At 40.1% G+C, this 11,539-nt stretch overlaps 1 long non-coding RNA gene across 1 annotated transcript; it reads right to left on the bottom strand.

Moving 5' to 3' along the window:
• Positions 1-7,858: 7,858 nt before the first annotated feature.
• Positions 7,859-11,539, bottom strand: LOC118416837. The gene is made up of 2 exons (XR_004831268.1): positions 11,289-11,539; positions 7,859-8,835 (listed from the first exon to the last, which is right to left on the bottom strand). It is a non-coding gene; the product is annotated as an uncharacterized LOC118416837 (long non-coding RNA).

Here is an 11,539-nt window from a genome sequence, read left to right as displayed (position 1 = left end):
GTTATTAGAATGTCATATATATAGAACAGAGTAACTAAACCTGATATTGGCGCATGGAGAGATTCACATATGCGCCTGAACTGCAGCAGATCTAGACGCCACCTGTTAAAATTTGCGTGAACTGCAGCAAATTTCACTACACATTGCCTGTTTTTGAGTGAGCTCTGTTGCGGGGCATTTATAAGTTGTTTTTTTTTTTATTTTTATTTCTATTCGGCAAAAAAACGAAGCGGCGAATTCGTTAACCAAAGAAATAAATTGGTGTGGCCAAATGGATGTAAAAATTAGTATTTTAATGGATGTAAAAAAGAAAAAAAAAGTTGAAAAAAAATCTACCTCCCCGGATTCGAACCGGGTGCATTGGTTTAGAATGCGTAAACTTTACCACTGCGCTAGTGCGAACATGTTGAAGAAATGTTTTAACAGGTATACAAATGTTTGGCATGGATTGAACAGGTCCGTTCATCTCAACATCACAACGGCGACTACACTGGCCAGAAGGCATTTTGCGACTGCAAGTCGCAAAATGCAAAAAACTTGGTTCAATGGCCAACACTTGAATAGTTTGGCAACACGACGATATGTTTAATTTCAAGTATTTCTTTGCCATAGAACTTTTTTTCATGCCCGTGACTCCAAATTAGACATTTTGTTGGTGTAGACATGTTGCGACACAGATCACGCATTTAATCAAATAGGTAATCTACCATCGTCCTTGGATAGAAGGATGCCTTCTTATCTGGACACAAACGTATCCTTAGGCTCTGTCCAGATTGGTCTGAGGAGTGAAAACAATTTCCTCGTGCATTGACACCGAAGAAGGTATATTACATATTAAGTAGTGCTTTTATGTCAAGCTATATTGTCTCGTGTATCACCTGTAGCGTGCTGCTCCAAACGGTCGATCCGAACACATCAACAGGTATACAAACTGTGGATTGTATTCTTATTTCAGTGTTGGAAACAACTATGTGTATTTCCCTTACTGACCGACAGACACGAAAAACAGACTGTTAGATATGAACGTAAGTGTTGTTCGTAACGTTAGTATCTCTGTGGCCTGCTTGCTCTTCTCTGCCTGCTGAATGTAAGATTTACCGCCCGCTGGTTGGGACTGTAAAGGTTGATTGTAATCATCTCAACCTTCTCGCGATTCCTGATGGCATACCGTTTAACACAGGACAATTTACTGCCATGTTCAACAACATCAGAAACGTGACAAACCCTGCCTCCTCTACCACGACTGCGTTGGCTGTACCTCGGTACGAATTCCATAGAATCGTTTCCATGGATGTCTTTGCATGCTCTGCCAGTTTTGAGATTTTCATTTCTAAATGCAAACAAAGACTGGAAGACACCTTTCTTCAAAACTTTTACTCAGAAATTAACTATCCTGACATGAAGGAAAACCAAGGGAATAATTTAAGAACCTACAGAAAATTCAAGGATACGTATGAAAGAGAAAAATACCTCGATATAACAAATTTTAGCTATCGCCGAGCCATGACTAAACTAAGAATCAGTGATTACCCTCTACAAATTGAAGCGGGCAGAAACACCCAAACTCCTCCAAACGATAGATTATGTATGCTATGTGATAAGAACTATAGGTATATAGAAAATGAAGTGCACTTTCTTCTAGAATGTTAACTGTACAAAGATATAAGCAATACCTTTGTAAATAGTACTACACTTGCAAAACAGCAATATGCACAACTAACAAGAAAAGACCTTTTCAAATATCTAATGTCATCAGCTAACTATGATTTGATAGAAGAACTCTGTAAGTTCATCTTCACATGTTTTAGAAAGAGGGAAGAAACATGTAGAAATATAGACATAAGTAGAACATAGAATAGCTTACTTATCAGACTCTTTCTATGCGGTTAGCCCAAAGAGGGCATGATCATGAATATGCACTAAACTTCATTGTCAAACTTCATTGATCTGAAACTGGGCACTGGACGCTTGATCCCTTTTGCCTGCTTCTTTTGAGTAAAAAAAAGATTGAAAATATTTATAAATTGGGCAGCTAACACAATGCCCATTGGGCATTGTGTTAGACACCCTGAAATCCCTGCACACCATCTTGTACTTTGGGAGCCTACTACTAAAGGAAAAAGAGGTAGGGGAAGACCCAGGGTGACCTACCTAGACAATCTACGTAGTGACACAAGCCTGCATGATACCAAAGAGCTACAAAGGGCCATGGAGGACCAAGTGCATTGGAGGAAGTTCTCTGGATTGGTTCGAGCGGGAGCTCGAACTAAGTAAGTAAGTAAGTGGGCAGCTAGTTTTGGGCCAATATAATTTTATGTTCGCAGTTTTCTTGGTGGCTACTTCACTGCGATCATAGAACCACCAAACATTTAATATCCATTATTTTATGTGGCAACAGTCTACCAACGCAAAAATTCCATTTTCCCGCTACCGCGAAATTAAATCCCTGCGAACTTAAATGCATTTACAGTAGCATTATATTCCATACAACGCAATGGTACTGATTATCCTAGACTACATCGCGTGTACTCATCAGCCCAACACTCACATAAAGTTCGGTATGGTGGTAACTGGGTGTTTTAATCAAGCGGACACATGGATAGAGATATGATCACCCAAGCTTACCAACAATTGTGTTCACAAAACGACATATCCTGCACCGATACTGATCGGAACAAACACTGTATAATATATACGACCAATTTCTGTCATTCAGTGTAATTGAGTGAGTAAAGAGAGTTGCGAATGAAAAATAGTTTTGTGTTCTTAGAAACATGTATGGAATTCCATGATTAGGTGACATAAGATATGGTATACCTAATAGACGAGAGGTCTTGTGCTGTTTGGAATGTGAGACAAACACTGAATTATTCAGTCCACTGACGCAATTGCGCAACAAAACCGGCGAGTTTTAGAAATGACTTGTGGGAAACACTAGTGGGTTTATTGCTACATTGGGGTGCTACAAGGATACAAAGAAACCCCTTAAATCATACGCAGACATGATCTGGTGTTTAAAAGTATTTCTTGCAACAACATGGATGTTACACCACATGACAGGCCGCGCACAGGAGCACGGTAAACTGATTTTAACAACCAAAGTATTTCTGTGTGTAAGAAATATGCTTGATTTGATGACTTACTACACAAATGGCGGGAATTGTAGTGCATTCAGACTCGGCCAGAGTTTGTGTGGGAACAATTAAACAATCATAATAACATGCTGACTCCCAATATTGACCTATGGTTCAGAAGTATGGGGTAAGAGTGGATTAAATGACAAATCACCAATTGAACAACTTCATCTTAAGTTTTGTAAATGGATGTTAGGTGTAAGAATAAACTTGAGTAATCTAGCAACAAGGCCAGAACCGGTCAGGTATCCCCTGTGGATCGAAGTCTAGATTATATTCAAATTACAAAAGATTAGTAAAGAGTGCCAACAAATGGCCTACAATTGAAGCCTAATTCCTTGTACAACAGGACTTGCACAGACGTAAGCTACCATGCTGGCTATCCAATGTTAGTAAAATCCTGGAGGAGTCAGGTTTTGCCTACCTATTGCTTAACAGTGATCACAACACATCGTTGGCTCAGACTGAAGTAAAACAAAGACTGGAAGACACCTTTCTTCAAAACTTTTACTCAGAAATTAACTATCCTGGCATGAAGGAAACCAAGGTAATACATTAAGAACCTACAGAGAATTCAACGATACGTATGAAAGAGAAAAATACCTCGATATAACAAATTTATCTATCGCCGAGCCATGACTAAACTAAGAATCAGCGATCACCCTCTACAAATTGAAGCGGGCAGAAACGCCCGAACCCCTCCAAACGATAGATTATGTATGTTATGTGATAAGAACTATAGGTATATAGAAAATGAAGTGCACATTCTTCTAGGATATATAATCAAATAATTAAGCAATACCTTTGTAAATAGTACTACACTTGCAAAACAGAAATATGCAAACTAACAAAATAATTTTTTTAAACATCTAATGTCATTAGCTAACTATGATTTGATAGAAGAACTCTGTAAGTTCGTCTTCACATGTCTTAAAAAGAGGGAAGAAACATGTAGAAATATAGAAATAAGTAGAACATAGAATAGCTCACTTATCAAACTCTTTGTATGCGACTTACTACATTTAGCCCAAAGAGGGTATGATCATGAATATGCAATTAACTTCATTGTCAAACTTCATTGATCTGAAACTGGGCACTGGACGCTTGAGCGCTTAAACCTGCTTCTTTTGAGTAAAGATATCGATAATATCTATAAATTGGGCGCTAGTTTGGGGCCAATATAGTTTTATGTTCACGGTTTTGCGGTGGCCACTTCACCGCGATCATAAAACCACCAAACATTTATATCCATTATTTTATGTGGCAACAGTCTACCACCGCAAAAAACTCCATTTTCCCGCTACCACGAAATTAAATCCCTGCGAACTGAAATGCATTTACAGTAGCATTCTATTCCATACAACGCAATGGTACTGATTATCCCAGACTACATCGCGTGTACTCATCATCCGGTTACTTACATAAAGTTCGGTATGATGGCAACTGGGTGTTTTAATCAAGCGGACACATGGATAGAGATATGATCACTCAAGCTTGCTAACAATTGTGTTCACAAAATAACATATCTTGCACCGATACTGAACCGAACAAACACTGTATAATATATACGACAATTTCTGTCATCCAGTGTAATTGAGTGAGTAAAGAGAGTGTTGCGAATGAAAAATAGTTTTGTGTTTTTAGACACATGTATGGAATTCCATGATTAGGTGAAATAAGATATGGTATACTCGATAGACGAGAGATCTCGTGCTGTTTGGAATGTGGGACAAACACTGAATTATTCAGTCCACTGACGCAACAAAACCGGCGAGTTTTAGAAATGACTTGTGGGAGACACTAGTGGGTTCATTGCTACATCAGGGTGCTACAAGGAGACAAAGAAACCCCTCTAACCATACGCAGACATGCTCTGGTGTTTAAAAGTCTTTCTTGCAACAACATGGATGTTACACCACATGACAGGCCGCGCACAGGAGCACGGTAAAAAGATTTTAACAACCAAAGTATTTTTGTGTGTAAGAAATATGCTTGATTTGATGACTTACTACACAAATGGCGGGAAACGTAGTGCATTCAGACTCGGTAAGAGTTTGTGTGAGAACAATTGAACAATCATAATAACATGCTAACTCCTAATATTGACTTATGGTACAGAAGTATGGGGTAAGAGTGGATTAAATGACAAGTCACCAATTGAACAACTTCATCTTAAGTTTTGTAAATGGCCATGGATGTTAGGTGTAAGAAAAAAACTTGAGTAATCTAGCAACAAGGGCAGAACTCGGCAGGTATCCCCTGTGGATTGAAGTATTTGTATATTCAAATTACAAAAGAGTAGCTGAAGAAGTTCCAACAAATTTTTTTACAATTTGAAGCCTTCCTTGTACAACAGGACTTGCACAGACGTAAGCTACCATGCTGGCTATCCAATGTTATTAAACCCTGGAGGAGTCAGATTTTGCCTACCTATTGCTTAACAGTGATCACAACACATCGTTGGCTCAGACTGAAGTAAAACAAAGACTTGAAGACACCTTTCTTCAAAAGTTTTACTCAGACATGAACTATCCTGGCATGAAGGAAAACCAAGGGAATAATTTAAGAACCTACAGAAAATTCAAGGATACGTATGAAAGAGAAAAATACCTCGATATAACAGATTTAGCTATCGCCGAGCCATGACTAAACTAAGAATCAGCGATCACCATATACAAATTGAAGCGGGTAGAAACACCCGAACTCCTCCAAACGATAGATGATGTATGTTATGTGATAAGAACTATAGGTATATAGAAAATGAAGTGCACATTCTTCTAGAATGTTCACTGTACAAAGATATAAGCAATACCTTTGTAAATAGTACTACACTTGCAAAACAGAAATATGCAAACTAACAAAAGAATATTTTTTTCAAATATCTAATGTCATTAGCTAACTATGATTGATAGAAGAACTCTGTAAGTTCGTCTTCACATGTCTTATAAAGAGGGAAGAAACATGTAGAAATATAGACATAAGTAGAACATAGAATAGCCTACTTATCAGACTCTTTGTATGCGACTTACTACATTTAGCCCAAAGAGGGCATGATCATGAATATGCAAAAAAACTTCATTGTCAAACTTCATTGATCTGAAACTGGGCACTGGACGCTTTAGCACTTTTACCTGCTTCTTTTGAGTAAAAATATCGAAAACACTATAAAGTGGGCAGGTAGTTCGGGGCCAATATGGTTTTAGGTTCGCGGTTTTCGCGGTGGCCACTTCACCGCGATCATAAAACCACCGAACATTTACACATCATGTTATGTGGTAACAGTCTACCACTGCAAAAACTCCATTTTCCCCTTACCGCGAAATTAAATGCCTGCGAACTGAAATGCATTTACAGTAGCATTCTATTCCATACAACACAATTACGCAATGGAACTCATTATCCCAGACTACATCGCGTGTACTCATCAGCCGGGTACTCACATAAAGTTCGGTATGGTGGCAACTGGGTGTTTTAATCAAGCGGACACATGTATACTGAAATGATCACCCAAGCTGACCAACAATTGTGTTCACAAAATAACATAACTTTCACCGATACTGAACGGAACAAACACTGTATAATATATACGGCAAATTTCTGTCATCCAGTGTAATTGAGTGAGTGAAGAGAGTGTTGCGAATGAAAAATAGTTTTGTGTTTTTAGACACATGTATGGAATTCCATGATTAGCTGAAATAAGATATGGTATACCCGATAGACGAGAGGTCTCGTGCTGTTTGGAATGTGACACAAACACTGAATTATTCAGTCCACTGACGCAAGAAAACCGGCGAGTTTTAGAAATGACTTGTGGGAGACACTAGTGGGTTTATTGCTACATCGGGGTGCTACAAGGAGACAATGAAACACCTTTAACCATACCCAGCCATGCTCTGGTGTTTAAAAGTATTTCTTGCAACAACATGGATGTTACACCACCTGACAGGCCACGCACAGGAGCATGGAAAACTGATTTTAACAACCAAAGTATTCTTGTGTGTAAGAAATATGCTTGATTTGATGACTTACTACACAAATGGCGGGAAACGTAGTGCATTCAGACTCGGTCAGAGTTTGTGTGAGAACAATTGAACAATCATAATAACATGCTGACTCCCAATATTGACTTATGGTACAGAAGTATGGGGTAAGAGTGGATTAAATGACAAATCACCAATTGAACAACTTCATCTTAAGTTTTGTAAATGGATGTTAGGTGTAAGACAAAAACTTTAGTAATCTAGCAACAAGGGCAGAACTCGGCAGGTATCCCCTGTGGATTGAAGTATGTACTAGATTATATTCAAACTACAAAAGAGTAGCTCTTCTTTAGCTACTCTTTTGTAGTTTGCATATAATCTAGTTAGCTTACAATTTGAAGCCTTCCTTGTACAACAGGACTTGCACAGACGTAAGCTACCATGCTGGCTATCCAATGTTAGTAAAATCCTGGAGGAGTCAAGTTTTGCCTACCTATTTCTTAACCCTTGTCCTGCTGGCTTTCTATACCAAAACTCGCCCCCACTGCTGGGGTTCCCAGACCCCTTTAAAACAAAGGGTACTAGTTTGATTTTGCTTATTTTTAGTTACTTTACCTTACACTAACCCCATAAAGGTATATATCATTGTAAAGCTAAGAATGTGTACTTTCAAGAAATGTTGCATACATTTACAATTCTATCAGTCATAAGGGTTTACAGTGGCAATAAAACAATAGAACACACTTTTTCATTAAACTTTTGTATTCTACTTTCATATCATACATTTCCAGTGTCAATTTCTTGACTACAATCTATCTTAAGACTTCTGACAACATTTTCTTGCCCATGTGAGAAAAAAAAATCATGCAGGTATTGCTACAGGTGAGTTAATGCTTGGACATTGTCCTTGGTGCTGAACTGGCTTTTCTGTCTAACTACTATCCCTTCAGTGTTGAATAAACTTCATTCTGACACTGTCTGGCAAGTGAAATAAAAGCTTGTTGTACCATAAATTCAAGCTTGCTGTCTCTACTTTGCTTGAGAGTCTAAGTTAAGTTATCTGCACCTAATATATTTATCATAAAGTCATAAAAAGCAATAAAAAATAGATGAGTCCACAATATGTCACAATCATCTCTACAGCACCAGTAAAAAAAACTTTTGACATCAGTAGAAAGTTATTGATGAGTCCTGGGGACATGACAAAGATACATGGGAGGTAAGAAAATAAACAGGTATTGCTACAGGTAAGTCAATGATTGAACATTGTCCTTGGTGCTGAATGGAGTATAATCACTATTCTTGTAGCATTGAATAAACTTTGTTGTGACATTGTCTGGCAAGTGGAATATAAGCTTGCTGTACATCAAATTAAAGCTTACAGTCACTATTTTGCTTGAGAGTCTATGTTAAGTTGTTTCCACCTATTTTATTGATCATTAAGTAATAAAAAGCAATAAAAGGAAGATTTTGTCCACAATCTCTCATACTAAGCTCTACCATACCAGTAAGATAACTTGTGGCAAAAGTACAAAGTTCCTGAGGAGTTCCGAGGACAAGGCAACGATACAAACTAGGTAAGAAAATAAATTCCCACTTCTTGGGAGGCCCACGTCATCACTCACACTCGTTCAGGGGCTCCTGCGAGGTCAGCGTCCGGCCTCGCACAACTGCCCCACCCTCCCCTCGGCCCCGACTGCATCCCCGACCCGGTTCCTGGCCTCTGTCGCATCTACTTTTCGGCGGCTCCAGGAATCGTCCAAAAACCTTACGAAAACTAGATATCCAGGATTCGTACTTCCGGTGCCGTCAATCATGGTGATTGACAGGGCAGAAAACATTATTATGCACGCCCATGTTTCCATATATGAGGGCCCCAATGGGGGGGGGGGGGGGGGGCAAAAACGCTCTACGCTAAATTCGGGAGGGCCGACTACGTAATACGCTAAATTCTGGATGCTTCTTTACGCTCTACGCTAAATTAGTAAGTTCCCAAGCGCATTACGCAAATCTTAACCGTCTTTTGGTTGAACTTTTACTTCAATGCGATGTTTATCTAAACTTTAATCGCCATAGCTCCCCATCGCCGACGGCAGAACGAGTGAAAAGGAGATCTAAACACTAATCAAAATTGACAATTCTATCAACAATATTCAAACTTTACTAAGACGATAAAAAAGCACCCGTCCTGCTGTCCAGAGGCGACTGCAGCAAATTTCTTATAACGTTACTGACTTATAATTAATTTTCAGCACTCGAAGTGCCGAAAGCGGAGGCGCGACAATCCTAGGGGTGTCCGGGGACATGCTCCCCCGGGAAAATTGTGAAATGTTGATCCTCTTAAACGCTATTTCTTGCATTTTGACGGGCTTATTTTGCTGGCAGACCAAGCTGAATGGCATTTCTATTAGAAAGTTATTGAGGGTGACGCCCCCAAGCATATTTTCAAGATTTCGAGCACCGAAAGCATACACGAGCCGTCGCAAGGTATGTTCGGGGAAATTTTGAAATCTGGACCCTCTGAAACGCCATTTCTTGCACTTTGAGGGACATATTTTGCTGGCAGACTATGCCTAATTTGATGACATTGCTATCAGAGAAAAGATTTTTGATGGCGACGAGCACCGGAGCCGCAAGCCATCGCAAAGGTTGTAAAAAGAACTTGACCAAAGTCTTGACCATCTGAACATCCTGCATTTTAGGGGCACATTTTGCTGGTAAACTAATCTAAGTGCAATAATGAAATTTCTAGTTAAAAGATTTCTGGGTGGCGATGCTTTCGCAACATATTTTCACCATGTCGAGTGCCGAAGGGGTCTGGCGAAATTTTGAAAGCTGGACCCTTTGAAAAGCAATTTCCTGCGTTTTCACAAGTAAAGTTTGCCTGTAGACTAGTTAGGTTTCATGACATTTTGATTACGAACAATTCGTATGAATTACGTTTTACGGTAAAATCCAGTTAGCTTCTAGTACGTAATACGTTGAATTAAAAAGGCCAATATCGCTCGACGCAAAGTACACCGACAACGCTCTACGTTGAATTCGAGCGGTCCCGCAACGTAGTACGTAGAATTAAAACCGCCGATTACGCTCTACGGAAAAGGGCATTGGGGCCCTCATATATGGGTCGACCTCGTGAGACCTCGACAGACTCAAGTTGCGAGAGATTAAAACCCGGAAGTGACCGCTGCCCTCCCCATGATAGGACATCATCTGAATGCTACTAACACGTAAATAGAATGTGACGCTACACAAAAAACAACTTCAAACACAGAACACATATATAGTCGTGCGACTGTTATTGTCTATCGTTGTGGACAACGGTTGTCTTTAGACATGCGTTCAGAGTATTACGGGACACCCGCGGTGCAGGATACCATTGCGGTGCGTGAGTGACCCACAGTGACCTCTTGCTCGCAAATCAAAAATGGCGGGAGAATTCCTTATTTTCGTCAGGCGTTCAGGCCGTTTTCTGGATATCCAGGAATCGTCCTCCTGTTCAGGCCGTTTTCTGGATATCCAGGATTCGTCCTGAGCCTGTTCAAGCCGTTTTCTGGATATATAGGATTCGTCCTGAGCCTCTTCAAGCCGTTTTCTGGATATCCAGGAAGCGTCCTCCTGTTCGAGCCGTTTTCTGGATATCCAGGATTCGTCCTCCTGTTCAAGCCGTTTCCTGGATATCCAGGATGTGGACCAGGCCTTGTGTGACAAAGGGATGCTATTAACACGTTACCGTGAATGTGTCGCTATACGGAAAACAACAGTTTATCCCATCTTGACTCCCATTTGTTAATTCATTACGCAAAAAGAATTTTGGGCCTGATACGTAAGTAACATGTAAACATCAAAGTATCATTATCAACATTCGTTTAAGTTCTGTAACACCAGGATCAACAGAATAAACTACACGATCTTCTTGCCGGGAGATACAAAGATAGCGGCTTTCTGACGAAAACAACATGCCCCCGCCCTCCGCATAGTCTCCTCCCTCGAAAACAGGAAGCTCCACCCCCACGTACACGTTCTGGATAAACACCGTCGTCTATCCAGGAAACGTCCTGTTTGCGACGATTTCTGGATATCCAGGAATCGTCTTCTGCTCAGGACGATTCCTGGATATCCAGGATTCGGCATATTACGAAAGTTAGATACTGACGAAAGTTGGATACAACACCTCCCCGGTCTTGTACACGGCCTCTCGCCCGACCACAGCCATGCCAGCCACAGTCTGCTCCATCCGTCCAACGATTTGCTTTTGTTTTGGGGCCCCATACCTCATGTTAGCACGCCTAAACTTCCTCACATGTCGTCGTCACATAATTTCGCTGCTTTCCTTGGAATCTCTGCCCGAATACGGTAAAATGGGATCAGAATCCTTCCATAAAGAGTTCGGTGTGAATCTCCGATACTATAAATCGCGGCATT

This window comes from Branchiostoma floridae, chromosome 5, assembly GCF_000003815.2.
Source record: "Branchiostoma floridae strain S238N-H82 chromosome 5, Bfl_VNyyK, whole genome shotgun sequence".
Taxonomy (NCBI): domain Eukaryota; kingdom Metazoa; phylum Chordata; class Leptocardii; order Amphioxiformes; family Branchiostomatidae; genus Branchiostoma; species Branchiostoma floridae.
The sequence above is the reverse complement of the archived record's forward strand: the minus strand, read 5'-3'. Positions and strand labels throughout refer to the sequence as shown.